The following is a 22,533-nucleotide window of genomic DNA, read 5'->3' on the forward strand; positions in this document are numbered from 1 at the left end:
ACTAGGAGGGTAATGTATGCATACCGCACTTGCTAATGAAGCCCGGGATTTGAATTTCCCGGGCTTCATTAGCATAAGCGGGGAGCCGCCATTTTTAAATCCCCGCTGCTTCGAACCCCGTGTAGCGCGGCTACACGGGGCTCGAACTAGGTAGTTCGGACTAGGGTGCCTATTCCGAACTACCGGTACACCTCGTTTCACGAGGAGTACCGGTAGTTCGGAATAGGACCCTAGTCCGAACTACCTAGTTCGAGCCCCGTGTAGCCGCGCTACACGGGGTTCGAAGCAGCGGGGATTTAAAAATGGCGGCTCCCCGCTTATGCTAATGAAGCCCGGGAAATTCAAATCCCGGGCTTCATTAGCAAGTGCGGTATGCATACATTACCCCGCTAGTTCGAACTAGCGGGGTAGTGTAGACATACCCTAGGGTCGTCCAGCTTCTTGGGGAGCTAACCTAGAACTCTGCTTGCTGACTCCTCCCAGTCATGCTGAAAGACAAACGTCTCAGACTCGGGTGTTCAGTAAATCTATTCAGGAGCCTGTGCCCTCAGGGTCATGTGCATATTCATAAGCTCCAAGACAACAGCATGCGAGCATGTGCCCTCACACACAAATCTAGGTCCAAAAAATGCTAGTAAGTCATCCTACACCCATCACAGTCAGGAAATTCAGAGTTACAGCCGCTAGTCACTTCTCAACTAGCCTCTTCATTTCTGGACTCGCAAGGGCCACAGCTCAGTGCACACGTTTCCTTACTCTGTTTGCACCAATGACTTTGCATGTTGCAGTGGGTTAAGGTCAGACAGCATGGATGTCTGCACTGTACTACTGCCAGACGAAAGAACTCAATAACCCTGGGGCTTTAAGGAAAACATATGGAGAGACTTGAGGTCAAACTGTAAGTGTTGACAGCGCTGGGCCTTGTTTTGGTGTTTTGTTTTTTCTTCCTTTGTGGATTTGACAGCTCATTATTGCTGCTAGGAAGCAAGGGGTTGTGTGCTGGGCGGCAGGGTGTCCAGATATGAAGCCAGTGGTCAAGCAGTCAGGCTGATCCTGTGCCACTGACGTCAATGGTAGTAGGAATAGGTGACTTAAGAGAAGAACAGATGATCTTGTGGTTGAGGCACCAGATGAAGACTCAAGAATTCTGGGTTGTAATCTTAACTCCGCCACAGACTTCCTCTGTGATCAAGGGCAAGTCACCTAATCTCTGCATCCTTATCTGTCCAACGTGGTTAATGCTACTTTTCTCACAGCCTTTGCCTACCTGGTTTATATAGATTGTATGTGCTGCAGGGCAAGTATTGTCCTTTCTGTATGTAGGTATGGCACCGAGCATAAAGGGGCCCTGCCTGAGGCCTCTAGGTGCTGAGGCTGCTGAACTGTGGGAAAGCTCAGCCATTTCCTTTCACAAGGCATCAAATAAGGCTGCTCTCTCTTGTGATCTGTGTCCCGGAAGCTTTGCACCGCTTAAGCTGTTTGAGCTGAATTAAATGCCCCCTCCTCCAAAATCAAAGCCCAAACTGAGCGCATCTCCAGACATTTCATTCAAGTTCTTCACCAATTTCACATGGGCCCAGGGTGCACCGCTTCACACACAACTGGAACCGATTCTCCTCAAAGCTCTGCAGACACACTGCGCTGAGACGCAAGTTATAAAGAAACCTGAAGCCCAGGCAGCTTGGTTATGGCTTAGAGCAGGGGCGGGGAACCTTTTTAGGGTCGGGGGACACTGACCCACCGAAAAATCAATCGGGGGCCGCACACAAGTGAGAAGCAAGGAAAAGAAAACCCCAAAAACCCAAAGAACAATGCTCACGGATGTGGCCCCCGACTGAGAAGGAGAAGGACGCTCCCCACATTCTCCTCACACACCAGAGCCTGGGGGGACCCAGCCTAGTAGATTTTGTGTGCTCCAGCCCTGCGGTGGAGCAACAGGGGAGCTGGAGTGCCAGTGAAGCTCTCTAGTGCTGGGAAGAGCCCTGAGCCTCAGGGTCCGGATCCAGGCAGACTGGGGGCCACATTTGGCCTCCAGGCCTCAGGTTCTTCACCCCTGGTTTAGGGGTTACAGGCCTGATCGATAGCCCAGTTCAGTCAATGGAAAGAACCCCCCTAACTTGAATGAATGGCCTTTGGATCCAGACCCTTGGAACACAGCTTTCTCACAATTACCTCAGACTCTTCTGCCTGTTACCTTGGGCCCAGCTGAGTCAGACTGGTGTAAGACTCATGTAATCTCTCTCTGCCACTTCTCACACCCCACTGGCTCTGTGCACATATGTTAAATAATAGTAACAGAGCCCGACTGAGGTGCCTATTCTTTGTTACTGGTTTGCGAGCAAAGCAAAAAGCACTGAAACATTGCTTATTATGGCAGCAGGTAGGAACCCCAATCAAAGACCAGGGCCCCAGTATTCCAGGCACATAATGTAAGAGAGTTTATGCACTAGGTATCCGAGAGGAGGCGGCAGGTGGACAAAACACACAAGTGGCAAGGAGGGGGTGGTCACAAAAGGAACATTTACCAGAATAAAATGAGAATGTTAAAGCAAAAGCTGGACTGAAATTCATTTACAAATTTGACACTGTCAACCTGGGCTTGAATGAAGATATTAATTGGTTAACGGACTACAAAGCCAATTTCCCCTGCCTTTGACATTTGCATTTTCACTTCAAAAGCTATGAATGAGACACATCCAGCCCATTTAATTAGTTTCATAAACATGGGTCCTACAATTGACAGGTAACTGCTTTTGCTGTTATGTATATCTTGGATTCTGTTATTTCCATTCCAACTCATCTGATGAAGTGGGTTTTACCCATGAAAGCTCATGATCCTATATCAGGGCAGGCAATATTTGTAATGGGGGGGGACACATGCCAAAATTTTGACAAGTGGTCATGGGCCGCACTTCTATGGAGGGGGTGTGCTGTCTGGCAGAAGGGAGCGTGGGGTAGGGGACTGGGGTGCAGGAGAGGGTGAGGGATCTGAGAGGGAGTTTAGGTGAAGGAGGAGGCTGGGATCTGAGGCAGAGGCTTGGGGTGCAGAGTCCAGGAAGGGGTATGGGTGCAGGAGAGGATTCTGTCCTGGGGGAGGGGCTCTTGGAGGGGGTGCAAGTTCCGGGAGGGAGTTGTGAAGGGGGTGCAGAGGCTTTGAGTGGTGGCCTGGGGCAAGAGAATGGGGTGCAGGATCAGGGAGGGAGTATGGGTGCAAGAGAGAATTCTGGTCTTTGGGCGGGATGTAGGAGGGGGAGCAGGGACTGGGAGGGAGTTGTGACCTGGGAGAAGGGGGGGAAAGAGGTACAGAAGGTTTGGGTGGTGGCCTGAGGCAGGTAGTCAGAGGGGAGAGAGGGAGTAGGGTACCAGAGGCGGGCTCTGGCTGAGATGCGCTTACCTAGGTAGCTCCCAGCCAGCAGCCCTGCAGAAACATGAGACAGAATGTCTGTTGCAGACTACTTGCTGCTCCATGTGGCTCCGCTCCGGGCACGGTGTGGAAAGGGAAGGAGAAGGCTTCCCACACTGCCCTGCCCCCAGCAAAATTTCTTAGCTCCTATTGGCTGGAAACTAGCCAATGGAAGCTGAGAGATTTTGTTGGGCGGGGGAGCATGCAAAGACTCCCTCCTTCCTCCCCAGCCATCCAGAACAGAGAGCAGCTGGCTTTTTAAAATGTGTGAGCTGCTCTCTATGGAAGGGTTCCCACGAGGCAGCCTCTTGCCCACCCTGTCCTATATATTTGTGTTAGCCGCTCATGTGTCACAAGGCTACTCATTGTTTTTAAAGTTACAGAGTAACATGGCTACCCCTCTGAGACTTTTTACCAGAGTAAAGGAAGTCTGGCTCACCTTAGACATAACCTGTGCAAGAAGGGAGGGATTTGTAGATGTCTGAGCAGAGACCGCTTATCTTATGCTATTTAGGCTGTTTTACTGTGATCTACCCCTTTCATAACTGAGCTCTGTCCACTGACACATTAAGTAACATTAGTAACGTGGCACCTGCTTGTTCACTCATTTTCTTTCCTGGAGGAGAAATGTGTGCAGGGCAGTGCCTTGTTTTGGAACTTTTTAAAAGATGTAGAGCTGTCACTACTTGTGCACATTGCAGGTGGCCCAGTCAAAGAAATGTACCTGGCACATAGAGTGGGTGGTGGCAAGGTTTTGGATGGTCCGACATTCCTAGGGGAATTAATTCCACAGTCAGGGAATAGGCCCTGTGTCTGACATACTGTGCTTTTCACAGACTGATTGCAGAGCCTGAGCCGACATACATTTTATCCCACGAGTAGGATGCTCTAGTGAGCCATGATTACTGGTGCCAGGATAGAAAGAGGGGAGAGAGATAGAGAGGGAGGATGATTTAAGCCAACTTACTTGGCATGTCCTGTACTAGTCTCTCCTCCAAGGTCTTGGCACCATCACATTTCTCAGCAGAGGAGTCACAGGTGTGAGCCTACAAAGTGATATTCTATCAAACGTGAAAGCCATTTACTTTCTGCTGGCTCTGCAGATTTCCAATGCCTGTGAGTGCAGACCTAAAAGTTTATCTTGCTGGATGAATTTATATGGCACTGTGATACCGGATGGGGTTATATGGCTCTAAGTAGTTACATGAAGCCTCTGAAGGCTAATAAAATGCTATTAATTGTATTGCCAAGGTTGCATTTTAAACATTAAATTATAGATTGTTGGATGGCATCATGAAAACCCAGCCTCACGATGTGACCTAGCCATTATCTATTAAAATGACTTAAGCACCATCTTGCAATGTGCTCTGACTGATTTAACTCTTTGGGAATACTGTCTGTCTTAAATTATTTCCTCAGGCACATAGAGATGGATAATGGTTGGGGTTGTTTTCCTGCAACGTAATGGCTTTTTCAGATATTGCCTTCTAAATGCATTTATCCCACATAGCATTCGTTAGCTGGGCAATATCAGATATTGTACAAATACATGCAGATTTCTCCCCTCCCCACCTAAACTGCCCTCAAGCTGAAGGAGAATAGAGGTTTGTGTCCTCAACGGTATCTTTCTCCATGTGCCACTTTAAAGGGGAGGCTTGTTCCGAAGTATGAAGAAGTGACTTTGGTCTCCTGTCTGACTGGAACTGGTGGCAAGATTGGGACCTGACAGTCCTCAGGGAGGGCTGCTGTGTAGCTGCACTGATATACTTTAAAATCCCTGAGGGCATGTCTGCGCTCACCACATCGGAGATCGACGTCTTGGCATTTGATTTAGCAGGTCTAGTATAGACCCGTAAATCGAACACTGAGGGCAGCTCCAGCTGGCAGTCACAATGAGTAAGGGAAGCCAAAGGGAGCGTTTGCTTCCATCGGCCTCCCGCTGAGTGGATGCTGCCAAGCTCAGCTTAAGGTAAGCCTACTCCAGCTACATATTCTACATTGCTGGAGTGACCTTAAGCCAGGAATGTCCAAAGTCCGGCCCGCGGGCCAAATGCGGCCCGCGGTCGGATTTAATACGGCCCCCCGCTTCTCCCGGCTCCCCGGTGCTTTTTTTAACTGGTGCGCTCAGCGCGCCGCTTCGGGCCGCCACCGCCTCCGCCGTGGTCCCAATCCCTGCCCCTGCACTCCGCTTTGGGGCTGAGAGTGCAGGGACAGCCCCCGCTTCCTCCCCCTCTCCTGGCTCCCCGGCGCTCCTCTGACTGGCGCCGCTTCCGGCCGCGCCGCCGCCATCCATGGCGGCCGCTGCGGTCCTAAAGTCCACCATGTAGGGCACGTCCGCAGCCCCGCTCCCCCGCTTGGCTACGGGTTTGCCCTGCCCCTGGGCCGCCGTGAGGCCAGCGTGCCCTGCGCTCTCCACCCGCCTCTGACCCTGCAAGCCCTCTACCTTGGGGCTGAGAGTGCAGGGACGGACTCCGCAGCTGCTGAGATCAGGGACTGCCTTTGAACCAGACCTAGCCTATGTACTGCAGTCCAGATCTCAGTTTCACCCTTCACATTAGTGTAGGCAAGTTTTTTTTTCAATTGAGATGAATACATTGTAAAATCTCAGTTAATGTCAGTTGGTCTAAATCAGTTATAAATATATTTGGACACAACATGTATAGTTGGTGTTATGTCGTTTGCCGTTTGCAATAAACTTTGCATAAAATAGTTAATTTGCATTTAATTTTAATGGTTCAAAGAATGTCAGGCAAAATGGTCGGCCCTCACACATGTTCACTTCATCAAATCTGGCCCTCTTTGAAAAAAGTTTGAACACCCCTGCCTTAAGCCAACCATCCAGGTCTAGTGTAGAGCTGGCTTGAGTTACAATTCCTTCTTTACTCCGCCCTTGCTCCCAGGATAGAGTGACCAGATATCCTGATTTTATAGGGACAAGCCCAATAGTTTGGGCTTTTTTTCTTACATGGACACCTATTGCCAATCACTGCCCATCCCGATCTTTTTCACTTGCTATGTGGTCACCCTATTCCCAGGGGAAATAAGCCTCTGCAGCTCCTGTATTTACAAGGCCCAGCACACTTTCCACTGCTACTGGCTGTGCTTGGAGCAGGAGGGAGCCAAGCAAAGCCTCATTCTACCTTCTTGCTCCCCATCCTGATTCCACAAATCCTGCTGGCCCCTTCATATCCATGCTCGTGACCCAGACCAGGCGCGGGGAGGGAGAGATTTATGGACCCTCCCACCTCTGGGGGGGCTGCAAAAAAGGATGTGAGAGACATAGGGAAAGGGGGAAGGACAGGCTTGTGGTGAAGGTACGGGAACCAAACTCTCTCTGATCTATTTCTGTCCCCGTCACAGACTTCCTGAGAACAGCTTCACTTAAGACAAAATGTTTGAGCATGGGTGCCTAAATGTAGGCATCTCAATCCGTACTGAGGCACCTGGGTAACTGGCCTGATTTTCAGAGGCGCTAAGCACTCAGCAGCGTCCCTTGACTCAAGTATAAAACTCACGCTCCTCAATTTGGTGCATGAGTGGAAGCCCTTTGAAACCAATTCTCTTCAAGCAAGGCAGTGTGGCCCTTACACTGTGTGTTAGGTGACCTGGCTTCTATCCCTGGCTCCACCCTTGATCTGCGCTGTGACTGCAGGTAAACTGTTTCACCCGGCTGTTCCTCAGTTTCCCCATGTGTAAAGTGGGGTTGTGACACTCACTGCTCTTTGAAAGATGGGTTTTGAGAACAATGGGTGAAACACGCACAGTATGCAAGAGCCAAATGTGATTATTCTCACCAGTTTTGCATTGGGGTAACTCCATTTGGCCTTTGCAAATACTCGTGGTTTAATGTATCCTCGTGTGAGAGGAGCATCCGATCTAGTTCTGGAGCCCCATTCTCTGTTCTTTCCCACCTTGGGCAGCCATTGGTGACTGCACAGCAAGCACAAGAGGCTACCGTGTTCATCTGGCAGCATTTTTTACATCCACTTTGCACAGGTGAGAGTGGCAAGACTGCAGAGAATCAGGCCTATGATTAGCTGCCCTGATGGTGACCAAGCACTGCACTTGAAAAGCAGGAGTCTCAAACATGTAGCCCCTGGGATCAGATCATGGTGTCTGTCTGAGTTTGCAGAGAGCCTGAAACATCGAGGCATTAGCTATAAAGGCCAGTTCTGATCCCAGTGCCTAGTGTTCACTTTTCTACTGCTGATTGTGCCAGTGGCTGGACTGAGGCAGAGAGTGGGAGGAAAGCCCTGAATTGAGAGTTGCTGCAAAGAAGGAAATACAGGGATTAGTAAGAGTTTAGTCACTACATCAAGGCGGCATTGCCCCTTTGATCTCTGTGCTAACCTCCCACTGACAGCAGCAGGGCTTTCGCTGTGCATCCAAGGGATTATGCCAGCTTGAATTCATACCCCCACCCACAACCATAATTAAACATGGAATCCGGCTGGCTCCTCAGAAGGAGTTTGGCACTTCTGTGCTGGGAAGCAGGCACAAACCAGCAGCTCCCAATGGCAGAGCATTAAATGCAATTTGCAGTTATGGGGTTGACGAGATGCAACGTCTCACGCCAGTCATGGCTGTAGCCGAGATGGTGGTGTAGAAATCCAGGTTCCAGCCTCATGGAATTATACAAAATAGGTTAAAGGCTACATCATGCTGTGCCGTGACCTTGTATATTACATTAATAAAGCTAGTTGGTGGGTTTCAAAAATTTTCCTATTAAAATAGTTTGCTGTCCCCTGATGGCACTTTGACATTATATCCCCATAATGCCTCTTGTATTATGGAGTGTTAATTTATCTCCAAAGCTAGTGGCAGCTGCTAAGGTTGCGTGTGGGAATTTCTTCCCTGTTGTTTTCCTGGAGAAAGCTGTCCTGAGCTTTGGTTCCAGGGTTGATTTAAGTGGATTTGCATTACAAATTGATGAGCTATTTCCTCTAAGTGAAATGATTAAACTTGGCGCTTTTGCGGCTTTTTGCATTTCAAATTGGCTAATCAGTTCTGATCACCGTAAACTACCCCCTTTTGGAGTGGATGCTAGAAAGTCTATGGGCCTGAGTCTGTTCTTGCTTAAACTGGTATATATCAGGGCAAACACCATGGAAATCCACTGGGTTACAGTAATGTAAAACTAGTGTAAGATTATCATCCTGTTTACATTTCCCTTGGAGACCCCAATTAGGCGCAGGTCCTTGATGTGCAAGGTGCTGTACAAATACAAAGGAAAACACCATTCCAGCCCAGAAGAAGAGAAGTCAGAATTAGACCCACAGTTTCCAACAAGGCAAAGCAACTCAACAAATTAAGAAAGGAGATGGCCTTATCCCCAGCAATAACGATTGCGTCTGAGTCAACAATATGATGCTGTTGCAAAAAAAGACACACATTCTGGATGTACTAATAGCAACAAGACATGGGAGGTAACTGTCCTGCTCTGCCCAACACTGCTGAGGCCTCAGTTGGAGTCCTGTCCGGTTTTAAGTAGGGATGTCAACATGTAGACAACCTCACGATTAACCAATAAGTGTGGATTTATTGGTTAATCCTGTCAACTACGCACAGCCTCCTCTTGCTGCCTCTGATACAGAGGCAGCAAAAGTGGGAGAGAGGCAGGAGCTGGTGTCAATGAGGAGCTGGTTTTAAGCAAGCTCCCCATGAGCACCAGATCCACCTGCCCGTCTTTCACCCGCGCACTGCTGCCTCTATCAGAGGCAATAGCATGTGGGGGGCGGCTGCCATGAAACAGACCCTGTCCGCAGGGGGTCCGGGCTCACTGTGGACAGAGGCTGTGCCAGCATCCCATGGAGCAGCCTCTGTCTGTGGCAAACCTGGGATCCTGAAGCAAACTCTCCACTTAACAGAAACAAAAAACAGGACTATGTAGCACTTAAAAGACTAGCAAGATGGTTTATTCGGTGATGAGCTTTCGTGGGCCAGACCCACTTCCTCAGATCAAATAGTGGAAGAGAGCTTGGCCACAAAGAAACCTGATGCCATGTTAAATTCTCCTCGTGTGGGGGTTTGTTACAAAGCAAGCATTGCTCCAAAGATTCACTGAGGTTTGTGAACAAACTGGGGCCTAGAATCTCATTCATCCATCCCAGCTTAAGCTGCTGCTTGCCAATGATTTGAAACTGGTGGTTTTACACAGCTTTGGCCAGAATAGAGATGGGGGACAGCCATCTTGCCCTTGGTTTGCTAGGAATTTTTTGGGTCTGTTCCAAGTGAAATTTGTGCTGGAGGAAGCAAAGATTAATATAAACCTACATAGATTGAAAATCAAAACCAGGATTTGAACAAAGCATTGAGAAGTAAAAGCCCACCAAGCACACAAGCTGACTGGCTGGCCACATAGGGTTGACTTCCGTGGATACGGGTCTTTACACAGTCTGGGCTTTCTCAGTTTTCAAGGAATAGCCCTTTTTTTATTTCTCAGGCTCCTCATTGCATATCCACACCATCCTTTCCTACCTTCAGACTGTCTTTACGCTTCTTTGTGCGTCTGGGTCTGTTTTGCTTTTAGTTGAGGCTTCTGACCTTAAAAACAATCAACATTTCCTACTCCTATTTCCTCTTTTTCAAAACACAACACACTACTGTGCTCAGACTTCTCTGTAGACATTAGGCAGTGTCACTTCCCAAATACGTTTTTTTCATCTGCAGGCTGGGTTTCAGAAGATATCTCTCTCCCTGATCATTTCCATCAACTTGGTGATATGTCCAGCTGTGGGTGAGATCTTTGTGGTTGGAATTTTCACTGCAGTTGTCTGCTGATAGCATTGAACCAGAGACTTTTTTCTGCTTTCATTTAAGGTCAGCATCCTCAGGTTGTCTGTAGCATGGCTTCTGAGAATTTTGTGAAGGGTTGGTGTTAAGTGGCGTGCATTTGCATAATCATCAAGTGAGATAGGCAGCAAGAGAAGCTTATTGCTTCTGATAGGTGACCCTCAAAAGCTTGAGAGGTTTAGCTTGGAGAAGAATCTAAGAATTCAGATGATTCATTAAAACTTTAGCCACAACTCTTTGGCCTTGAAATGATATTAGGAAGAGTATTGAGTATCATACTAGAAAGAGTATTAGGCTGTCTAGCATGATTTTTGGTCCTTCCCGATTCTACCGTTCCAGCTTTTCTCACAGCACTTTGGTGCTTCTGCTTTTGGATGAGATAAGGAAGTGATGCGGCATGATAGAGGGTGGTTTTTTTAATTAACCATGCTCTCTAAAACATTAATATCAGATTACACTCCAGCTCAGTTTGTATTTAGGATGTATGGCTGAGTCACTTTTTGTTTTATTCAAATCTACACACCAATCCCTAGCTAAGATACATTGTTTTTTTGAACATGAGACTGATAAGGACATAGGAATGGCCCTACTGGGTCAGACCAAAGGTCCATCTAACCCAGTATCCTGTCTGCCGACAGTGGCCAATACCAGATGTCCCAGAGGGAGTGAACAGAACAGGGAATTATCAAATGATCCCTCTCCTGTCATCCATTTCCCGCCTCTGACAAACAGAGGGTAGGGACAGCATTCCTACCCAGCCTGGCTAATTGCCATTGATGGTCCTAACCTCCATGAATGTATCTAGTTCTTTTTTGAACCCTATTAAAGTCCTAGTCTTTATAACATCCTCGGGCAAGGAGTTCCAAAGGTTGACTGTGCGCTGCATGAAGAAAAAATTCCTTTTGTATGTTTTAAACCTGCTGCCTATTAATTTCATTTGGTGACCCCTAGTTCTTATATTGTGGGAACAAGTAAATAACTTTTATTTACTCACTTTTTCCATGCCAGTCATGATTTTATAGACCTCTATCATATCCCCCCTTAGTCTCCTCTTTTCTAAGATGAAAAGTCCCAGTCTTTTTAATCTCTCTTCATATGATACCCATTCCAAACTCCTAATAATTTTTGTTGCCTTTTTCTGAACCTTTTCCAATGCCAATATATCTTTTTTGAGATGAGAGGACCACATCTGTAGGCTATATTCAAGATGTGGGCGTACCATGGATTTATAGAGAGGCAATAAGATATTCTCTATCCCTCTTTTAATGACTCCCAACATTCTATTTGCTTTTTTGACTGCTGCTGCACACTGTGTGGATGTTTTCAGCAAACTATCCACAGTGACTCCAAAAATCTCTCTTTTGAGTAGTTGTAGCTAAATTAGTCCCCCTCGTCTTGTATGTACAGTTGGGATTATTTTTTCCAATGTGCATTGCTTTACATTTATCATCATTCAACTTCATTTGCCATTTTGATTCACGGGTTGGGCATAAGGTTATGGAGGCACTGTATGTAGTTCCTCAATTGGGGTGTGTCGGCTTCTTTCTCCAAACCTGAAGGAGTTATACAGATTGCTGTCAGTTAAGGAGCTGGTCCATAATTTCATTAATATAAACCAAATGTTGCCCCCCCCCCTTCCACCATCAGCATTCAGGAATTCCATGTCTTTTTGGTCTTCCCAGCATGCATATAGCTCTGAAAGTCAGTGGGTGCCTCCCATGGAGCTCTGTCACTGCAGTCAGTTCCTTCATCCCTGAAATATCGGAGGTAATATCTGACCATAGAACATAGAATCGTTCAGTAGCTTTGCATGATGCAGTAAGTCAGCTCTGAGAATGCAAACTGAGGAGTCTGTGTCCACAGAAACACATCCTCCCATCTGCTTCCTTCCGTTTCCCCTCACTCCCCGCCTCCTTCGCCCCCTCCCCCCCGGCTCCCCGCACTGTCCAGCTGCCACTAGGGCTGGCACAGCCTACCCTCAATGAACGTAGCTCTCTGGCTAGTTTCTGACTGCACCAGTTAGTTGCGGTTCAATGGGCTGTGACATGTTTAGCATGGCAATCATTTCAAATCTACCCTAGAAAGACTGGATGGTCTCATAGTTCAGGTATTGATCTAAGACTTAGAAGAGCACCTGGTTTTGTCACAGGTTTCCTGAGGGACCGTGGGCAAATGCTGAACAGCATTTGAGCCCCTTAGAGCAAGGACTGTCTCTTGTGATATATTTGTACCCTATGGACCCCGATCTCAACTGGCACCTCTAAAGTGCTACTGTAATATAAATAATGCACATTGGGTAATTTTGAACATTGTACCGAGGGCTTTAATGAGTGTGTTACAGGCATAATCATGCAGGGTAACCAGCACCCAGCAAGGTCAGTATCTGCTGTCATATGACAAGGGTATTGACCATTATCACAAATCATGTGCTGCACCAAACCAGTCAAGTCATAGGAGGGCTGGTAAGGCATGTGAGTCAGGCTATCCTTGTGCTCCAGGTCCCCCTCCCTTTTGTTTGTAAAGAAACTTCTGTGTTGTCCCTAAAATACTTGACTGTGTCTCTTTGAGTCATTCCGAGCATCCCACCATTCCACTGATTGGCTAGCACTGCGATTTTCAAACCTCGGGTCATGACCCAGTACTGGGGCGTGGAATGTTGGGCACTGGGTCTCATTGCTGTAGGGGGATCAGGTGACCAGTGGGGGTGCTAAGGCAGCTACCTGCCTGACCTGGCACTGCAGACTGTGCTGCGCCCCAGAAGCAGCTGTCAACAGGTCAGGCTCCTCGGGGAGTGAGAGGAGAGTGCACAGGGCTGAGCACTAGCTCCACACTCCCATTGGCCGAGAACCTGCTGATGGCTGCTTCTGGGGTGCAGCACGGTCTGCGGTGCCAGGAGAGGCAGGAATCCTGCCTCAGCACCTCAGCAGCACCACTGACTGGGAGCCGCTCAAGGTAAGCTCCTCCTGCCCCAGCCCTGACCCCCTCCAAAGCCAGAGCTCCCTCCTACATCCCAAAGCTCTCATCCTCAGCTCCGCCCAGGAGCCCACACTCTAGTCAAATTATGTTGGGCCACAGATATCAATTTTCTTCAACTGGGTCATGAGAAAATTTTTTTGAAAACCACTGGGCTAGCATACGCTGCTTGTCTTCTGCTGTCCTTGCCAGGGCTGGAGCTAGCGTGAATGAGACAGAAATGGGTTGTAGCAGCGACCATTTCTGCAGACCCAGGTAAAGAGTTCGCGGGGCCCAAGGCAGCAGGCTGTGTTTGGCTGAGCCTCACGGCCGCGTGGCTCCCAGTCAGAGCAGCGAGTGAGTGACTGGGGGGGCGGGGCCAGGCACTGGGCAACACTGGGGCCTGAATGTGTGGGGCTGCGGGGCCCTGAATGCAACCGCCTCACTCGCCTTGCCCAAAGGCTGGGCCTGCATTTCTGAACCACGGATCATTCACTTGAATAATTCTGCAGCATGAAATCCCTTAAAAAAAAATTCTCCGAACAAACAAAAATAAATGATGATGTGGAGGGAGCAAAGTGTAAGGTATCCCCGGGCTGTCCTAAGAACTCTTCCTATCAGGCACCAGGAGAAAGCAGCCTGAATGGGTAGGAGCAGCATCTGGAAGGTAGACTTACACCAGATGGTGCTTAAGCATCTGTTATGCAGGTCCCTACCTTGCAACACATTTCACTGGTGGGGAGGAAGTTTGCTGACAAGCTGCCAGCCAGACACATATGGAATGGAAGAAAGACAGCGAGCCCCTGCAAGTGTGTGTGCATACACAAACACACACATTTCCTTTTGTCTTGACGAGGGGCTGTCTTGAGCAGGGGTTGGCCTGGTTTATGCTACTCTGGCAGAAAGGGAGGCAGATTCCAAATGTCAAGCCCAGGCATGATGTAAGGACAACCTAGACAGCCCTAGTCTACCACCCTGCATGCTGGGGGGATACTGAGGGCAGGGAAGTGTGTGACTGATGTTCCAGCTATTCTGGGCTGTGTGCGGCAGCTGTAAGGTAGAGCAGCTCCCTCTCCTTCTCTCCTCCTGCCTCCCAGGGTGCTCTTTATGACTATAGTTATGAGGAATCTGTAGCAAGAGATGGGTCTTGCATTTTATGGTCTGTTACTGTCTGTGAACAGTGGCTCTGCCAGGTGCACTCTGGGACTACGTCTACACTGCGGGTTTTTTGCAGAAGAGGATATGCAAGTAGTATGCTCATTTGCATATCTTGCATGCTCATTTCCATACCTTCTTCCAATCCTTTTTGCAGAAGAGGATTTGCCTTTAAAAAGCCCCATGTAGATGGGGCCATTTGTTGGGGGAAAAAAAACCCTTTTGCACAAGATCCTGTAAATCGCAATTTTTGAGGAATAAGGGATCTTGCGCAAAAGGGTTTTTTTTCCCGACAAATGGCCCCATCTATATGGGGCTTTTTAATGGCAAAACCTCTTCCACAAAAAGGATTGGAAGAATATATGCAAATGAGCATGCAAGATATGCAAATGAGCATTCCATTTGCATATCTTCTTCTGCAAAAATCCGCAGTGTAGACATAGCCTGGAAGGGCACTTCCCCCTGGCCAAACCCACACATGCCATGCTAAGCTGATCTCTGCTGGGAGCCATGCTTTGCATTTTGTACTTACGGCTGTGTTGGTCCACTTCTTTATTCGTCGGGACAGAACAAATCCAGAGTCCTACCTGCACAAAGGTGGCAATGCTGCTTTTGTGGCACATGGTATCTAGAGGCAGCTTTTAGCATTCATCTCTGCAAGCACCTGTTCAGAAGGCTTCTGAATCATGGTCCCACCACAGGTCTGCCATTACTTCACCTCAGGACTATTGAATAGAAAGGCAGCCCTTGAAAACGGTGCGCCGGGAAGTCAGGAATCGACGGCTTGTAAGCAGTGGAACTATCCTGCGGTTCTGCTGTTGCCTCACACTCCCTATGTTACCTCACACTCCCTAACTAGAAGCCCGCAGCAAAGCCCACTGCCCTGCATGGTGACTTCAGTTGGCTTTGGATAGGGCCTACTGCTAGGCCCAGTCCTGTGAGCTCATTTGCAAACACCAGGGCATTTTAATTGAGGACTCCACATGGCCATTGCGGCTCCTTGCCTTGTGGGAACAGAGCAGCACAAGGGGAGCAGTGAGGTGTGAGAAAAGAAATTAGCCAGGGGAGTGAACAGCCTGCTAAATTTCACACCTTCCTAGAGAGGCTCACCTCCCACACGATTGTTGGAGGGAAATTCCAGGAGAAAGCCTCCCTGTGCTTTCTCTTGCCCTGTGGGGGATTCCTTTTCACATCTGAATGAAGAGTCTTTCTCCCCCTCCCCTCCCCCCCACCTCGTCCATCTAAATCCACCCAGTGATGAAATCTTGTTTCTGCTCCTGTATTCAAAGAGTGTCGGTGGTTTGGCTATGGTAGGTGAAGGTGATGATTTGCACTTTACCGCAATGGCTTGGAAGCTGGCTGGTGGACTAATTTAATATAACTTGGTCTCCATTCTTTTAATGATGTCTTTATGGTCTTTTAATTAGCCAGAATCCTGATTTAAACTGTCCTTATTTGGAGAGACTTCTGTTCAGCAGCTGTTCTCACTCGGAGCTTTCTCTGGGTTGGAAAAAGGAGCTGCGAGGGTTGTTTCTCCCCTCAGGCGGTTTTTTGTTTTCTCCTGCATCAGCAAAAGGTTGCAAGGCAAGAATGGTTCCCCTGAGAAGGAATAACGTGACTTACAAATAATTATTTTTTCTCTGGTCCCTGTTTATTGGGTTCAGACAATCAAAAGTGATGGTGCTGCTCTTTGCACATAATGTCCTCCTGCTTCTTATAATTATAAGAAGGTGGGGATTCGAAGCCACATGGAGGAACCCTACAACAAGATTTTTAAGGGTACCTCGGTTGCCTAGTTATAATGTATCCCCTCAGCAAGGCTGCCTGAAGGGACAGGTATGGTACTTTTTCAAGAGAGGAAGGACAGTGCAGCGGTTATGGTGCTAACTTGGGGAATCTGGGATCAGTTTCCTCCTCTGCAGGAGACTTCCTGTGTGATTTTTTTAAACAAGCCGTGTTGTGTCTTTTGCCTAACAGCACTTCCCTACCTCCCCAGGGTGTTGTGTGGATAATACATTAGATTGTAAGGGGTTTGGATCTTCTGATAGGGAGGCAAGAGCAATATTGTGCTCAGGAGGTGTGATTCCAGCTGGAATACCTGGGGTAGGTTGGATGGAGCTCAAACTAGAAGAGTAGCCACTGCAGTGGGAGGGGCTAGCTGCCCCGAGCATGGCTCTAGACCCTGGTGTGGCTAGTCCCTCCTGCTGCCACACTTGCACATAGCGAGCACAGGTGTGTCTGCTTGTATTGGGAATTTCCCTTCCCAGGACAGACACATCCTTCAATCCTTCCCTAAGGCAGGGATGCAAGGGAAGAGGGAACCTTTGTGGGCCACGGTGTTGGTGGAGATTCAGCAGAGTCACAAGACTGGCCTAGCCATTTTCCACTCTGGATACACAGAACTGGCTCTACAGTTCAATCTGAGGGCCTCTTGAGCCATGGCAGGTCCCCACCAGCTCTTTGGCTTGCGTATTGCCAGTGCAGAGGGGCTGAAGAACAGGGATTCTGTTTTGGAAGCTGCTCCTCTCAGGAAGTCCCTCCATGGTGGGGTTACAGCTCTGTAGGGTTGGCTGGGCTGGGTTCTTACCGAGCCTCCTCCCAAAACCCACAGAGGAGTTCAGTACAAATTAACCCAGCCAGTTAACTTGTGCTGCCATCTCCTCCATGCTGCGTAACGGTCTCCAGGGGCAGCCATAGTACAAGCTGTCCCTGGAAGGTCACCTTCTGTAAGTGGGTGCTTGTGGCAGAGTGAGGCATGGGGCATCCAGAAAGATGTCCCTTACTGGCTGTAGACAGCCTGGTGTAATCCACACACCTGCTGGGTGTGGTGGACTGTCCCATGTAGTGGCACCAAGACCACTTGCAGAGAGAATAATAAACCTGCTCTACAACATTAGCTGATAGGCAGCTGGCTTTTAGCTCATGTGGTAGAAGTTCAAACACCAACTTCCAAAGGTCCCAGGTTTGGTGCTGCCTGTTGGCATTACACTGACATCTACATGGTTATTTGGATCTGTAGACTGAGGGGAGGAGTCCTCATCTTCCTCCAAGTGAGAAAAAGGCAAAAGGCTCTATTTTCTGGAAGAACGGTGAGGAAACAATGTTGATGGAGCTTCATTTCCTGCTAGCAGGGGAAGGGGACGCCAAGCTGAGTTCTGCCCTGAGAAGTAACACTAAAGATGTGATATGGTCAAGTCCCATGTGTACTGTTCCTTAATGACTTTGCTCATCTTATGAGTAAAAAAATGTTTTCTTTGTTACAAATAGGGCTTCAGGCTGCAGCTGGATTTCCAAGCCAAGCTGAGTTTGCCCCAATAACCCTGACTGAGCAACTGAGGTACAGAGCAAAGTTTCTTCAACTGGCAACTTAATTAATGCTTCTGTGGATGCATGAGACAAAATAGAATCTGGCTCTCACACCTCTAGCTGGGCTGCTTCTGGGGAGCTTGCAGGAGGAAAGAGTATTAAAAACATGTATTTTAGAGGCAGTCTATATGCCCCTCAATACAGACAGGGACTAAGAACTTGCTATTTGTTCACAGTCATGAGGAAGAGCAGACAAATGTTTCTAAAAATAAGCCCAGTGCCCTAGCTGCTATGGATTACTACTGCGGTGGGTTGCTCTAAACTGTTGTAAGAATTTCTTTTTTGGTTATTTGTATTATGGTAGCTCCTGGAGCAGTGGTTGTCATTTGCAGACCCCTAAACATTTTCAAATAGCAGTGCGGACCGCTGTGAAAACCTTAGGCATAGTCTGTGGGCCACCAGGCACCTGTGTACCACAGGTTGAAAACCGCTGTCCTAGAGGTTCCAATACAGACATCACCCTTGATGCTATACAAACACACAGGCTGGCTGTGTCTACACTGGACCACTTATTCCAGAAAAGCAGCCGCTTTTCCGGAATAACTTGCCAGCTGTCTACACTGGCTGCTTGCTTTTCCGGAAAAGCAGTGACGATCTACTGTAAAATTGTCAGTGTTTTTCTGGAAAAACTGCTGCTCCCGTTTGGGCAAAAGTTCTTTTCCGGAAAAATTGTTCCAGAAAAGGACCAGTGTAGACAGCCCAGTAGTCTTTTCCGCAAAAAAGCCCCAATCGCGAAAATGACGATCGGGGCTTTTTTCCGGAAAAGCGCATCTACATTGGCCACGGACGCTTTTCCGGAAAAAGTGCTTTTCCGGAAAAGCATCCTGCCAATGTAGATGTGCTGTTTCCGGAAATACTTATAATGGAAAACTGTTCCGTTTTAAGCATTTCCGGAAAAGGGTGCCAGTGTAGACGTACCCGCTGTGTCTACATTGGCACCCTTTTCCGGAAAAAGGATGCTAATGAGACCAGTCAGAATTGCAAATGCCGCGGGGGATTTAAATATCCCCCGCGGCATGTGCATGAACATGGCTGCCGCTTTTTTCCGGCTTGGGGTTTTGCCGGAGAAAAGCAAGTAGGAATAAGGGATCTTCCGGAAAAGGGTTTATTTTCCGAAAGATCCTGTCTAGACTGGCGCTTTTCTCCGGCAAAACCCCGAGCTGGAAAAAAGCGGCAGCCATGTTCATGCAAATGCCGCGGGGGATATTTAAATCCCCGCGGCATTTGCAATTCTGACTGGTCTCATTAGCATCCCTTTTCCGGAAAAGGGTACCAATGCAGACAAAGCCACAATGAATATTCTCCTCATCCTGAGACCATTGTAGTGTAAGACAAGAGTCTATAAATGGACATAGTGTGATTTTCTCTCCTATTAATTGACAAAAAAATATTGTATTTTTGTAACACGACAAATACATGTGAATTCATTGCCTAGGAAATTTAAGAACTGGAGCAAAGACAGTAAGACAACCGTTTTGCCAGCTCAGTGCATGTTAGAAGTGAAGTGTGTTAAAAAGGGCAAAACGGTGAGGGGGAAAAGTCACAGTTATGAGATGAATTGTCATTACGGCTCTGGTTGCTGTTTAGTTTTACAACTCAGATAAAGTCTCCAAAGTACAGTAGGAGCTTGTTAATTCTCAGACTGGATTGGTGAACCCGTAAGCAAACACAATTAAAATAATCAAGGAAATTGTAGCTTGATGAGTTTATTTTCCCAGACATAACTTTCATTATAATTATTTATAGCAAAATGCCATGGCACACCTTTAAACAGACTATGGTAGATTTTTCATACAAAATTAAATTGTTGTGTTGGAAAATTGGCTATGTCATTGGGTGTGAGATCTTTGCTGGCTTCTGGAGGAAAAGTGGCCATTTTTAAATGTGGCTATGTCTAGACTGCAAGCTTCTTTTGGAATAAGCTTTTCCAGAAGAGGTCTTCTGGAAAAGCTTATTTTGAAAGAGAGTGTCCACACAGAAAAAGTGCAATGAAATACAAATGTGCTATTTCGAAAAATAACGTCCACACTGATTGGACACTATCTCGCATTTAAGGCCACCCAGAACTAGTCCAGGCAGGGCATTAGGTCAGCAGTTGCTTCCATATGCCGTTGCCTAAGTCTGTCCAAGATGCGTGCTTAAAGGGACCCCCCTGGACAGCCGTTTCTCAGCTTACCTACCTCTCCAAGGGACAGGAAAGCATTGGCAGTGTGTGCTCTGGTTGCCCAGCTTTTGGAAGCCACGGGACTACTTGCTATGGAGCTGGAGCTGCCTCTAGGCATGTGGTGGCCCCACACGGCCTTGCTGCAGTTTCTGCAGCACTTTGTGCAGGCTGCCGTCATGGTCCTGCAGGAGTTTGACACCAACCTCATCAGCAAGACCTTCTGCATGGCTGCAGGAGCAAGGCCCTTGGTGGGACCTGCTGGTGATGGAGCAGTGGGACGACCAGCAGTGGCTGCAGAACGTCAAGTTGAGGAAAGCCACCTTCATGGAGCTATGTGCCTGGCTCGCCCATGTCCTCCGTGGACGGGACACCCAGATGCAATCCGCCACCCCCTGGAGAAGTGGGTCTCCATCGCCATCTGGAAGCTTGCCACCCCAGACAGCTACCAGTCTGTGGGCAACCAGTTTAGTGTGGGGAAGTCCACCATCGGGGCCCTCCTCATGGAGGCAAGGCACTCTTGGGCTGCAGTCCCTGGAGAGGTGGGGAATACTGGAAAGGGGGACCCTAGGGAAAGGGGGTGGGGGTGCAGGGGGTAGGCTGGGAGGGGAAGCCCTTCTCCGGGGGGTTCTGCAATCCCGCCCTCAAACAGCCCTATGGCCGGGGGGGTGGGGGGCAGGGGAGGAATTGTCCTGGGGTGTTTTCGGGAAGGGGGAGGAAGGGAGACGGGGACCTCCAGATGGCTCAGGCCCCCTTTTGATTCTCTGTTTTGTGTCTTTCTTTGTCTCCTTCTGCAGGTGGTGAGGTCCATCAGCACCATCTTGCTGAACAGGGTCATCTGCCTGGGAGACTTGGACCTCATCAAGGCTGGATTTGCCATCCTGGGATTCCCCAATTGCAGGGGGGCCATAGATGGAACCCACATCCCCATCCAAGCACCAGAACATCGAGCCTCCCAGTATATCAACTCAAAGGACTATTTTTCCATAGTCCTGCAGGCCCTGGTCAACCACAACGGACAGTTTACAGACATTTTTGTCAGGTTTAGAAACTCCAGCCTTTACCAGAAGCTGGAGGCTGGCACGTTGTTCCCTCCAGAGTGAATTTTGAGTTGGGGACGTGCAGACGCCACTGTGCATCATGGGGGACATGGCCTACCCCTCATGCCATAGCTCATCAAGCCATACACCGGCTACCTGGACCCCAAAAGGGACTAATTCAATGCCCGCCTGGGCAGGGCCCGCATTCAGGTGGAATGCACCTTTGGGTGCTTGAAGGATGGTTCAGGTGCTTCCTGACCCTTCTCAATGTGAGGGAGCACAACATCCTCTAGATGATCTCTGCATGTTGTGTTCTCCACAACATTGTGGAGAGCAAGGGGGAGGCCTTCCGACTGGGGTGGAGGGCAGAGGCCAGCTGGGAGGGAAGGAGGGCCCTTGAGCAGCCATACAAAGCTGCCATCTGCCAGGCCCATCAGATGGGGGTGCGCATCCGGGAGGCCCTCAGGGAGAGTTTATCTGAAGGACCCCAATAACTCTTCCCCGGGCCTCCCCACTGGAGGCCTGTGCCTTCCCCCCTATGCCTTTCCCACCACAACCCCTTCCCTGTAATCGCAATAAAAAGAATAGTTTTGTTTTCAAAATATGACTTTGTATTTTGTTTTTCAATAAAAGTAACTGGGGAAGAGGGGAGCTGAGAACCTGGATGGGGGAGGGAGGTGGAGGGCTCAGAGCTGTGACAGTAGCCCAGGGGTGCTCCAGGGCTGCCTCCTGGGGCCGCGTGGTGCAGACTGGCACTGCATGGACTTCCACATGCATGGACTTCAGCGCAATGAGAAGGCCGAGCGATGATCGCACCCCAGCCCCCACCACCCCCACCCTGTGTCTGTGAAACCCTAAGCATACTCACCTGATGATCCCTCCCTAGCCTCGGAGGATGCCTGGGAGACATCCAGGCCCTGGGGAGCCAGGTCCAGGGTGAAGGTGACAGTGATGGCTGTCTCCTCCTCCAGCTCATCATTGTTCTTCTCTTCCTGGCCCGTGAGCCCTGGGTGGGTGACGATGGGTCTCTCCAGCCCCAAGTCAATGACTAGGGGTGGGGAAGGGGCTGCACCACCCCCCATGATGCAGTGGAGCTCGGTGTAATAGGGGCAGGAGTGGGGTCCTGCCCCAGAGTGACAGCTGTGCTCCCTGGCCCTGGCATAGCCCTGCCAGAGCTCTTTGACCTTGTTCCTGACCTGCTCCAAAGTCCTGGGGTGGTGGCCCCTCATGGCCAGGGCCTCGGACATCTGGCCATATATGTCGACGTTCCTGAGGCTGGAGTGGAGATCCTGCAGGATCTCCGCTTTGCCCTAGACTTCCAGGAGGGCCAGCATCTCCGTCCCAAACCAGGGCAGTGCACATCTTTTTGTGCCCCATGCAGGATCCTGGGAGCCCTATGCGTGCTCCCTGTGAGAACCAGTGAGTTGTCAGGGGGCTTGAGGCTGAGCCATGGGTCCAGGTAAATGTGGAAGCGGCAGCCGCACAGTGAGTTGCAGCTCCCAGGGCCAGGTCTCAGGTGCCTGCAGCTTTAAGAGCTGGCAGGAGACAGGAACTATAGAGTTGTGATGAGTTTGGATGGGGTGGCCACCAGGGCACCTGTGTTATTTCCTGGAGGCTTATTTTTTCACCAGAACTCCCTCTTCCGTGTCCACACATCCCTTTTT

General features: G+C 49.0%; 1 long non-coding RNA gene across 1 annotated transcript; it reads left to right on the forward strand.

The window, feature by feature from the left end:
- Window positions 1-527: 527 nt before the first annotated feature.
- LOC142826864 (uncharacterized) lies at window positions 528-21,435 on the forward strand. The gene is made up of 3 exons (XR_012901133.1): window positions 528-898; window positions 17,570-17,639; window positions 20,627-21,435. It is a non-coding gene; the product is annotated as an uncharacterized LOC142826864 (long non-coding RNA).
- Window positions 21,436-22,533: the final 1,098 nt, after the last annotated feature.

Source organism: Pelodiscus sinensis, chromosome 2 (genome assembly GCF_049634645.1).
Source record: "Pelodiscus sinensis isolate JC-2024 chromosome 2, ASM4963464v1, whole genome shotgun sequence".
Lineage (NCBI taxonomy): Eukaryota > Metazoa > Chordata > Testudines > Trionychidae > Pelodiscus > Pelodiscus sinensis.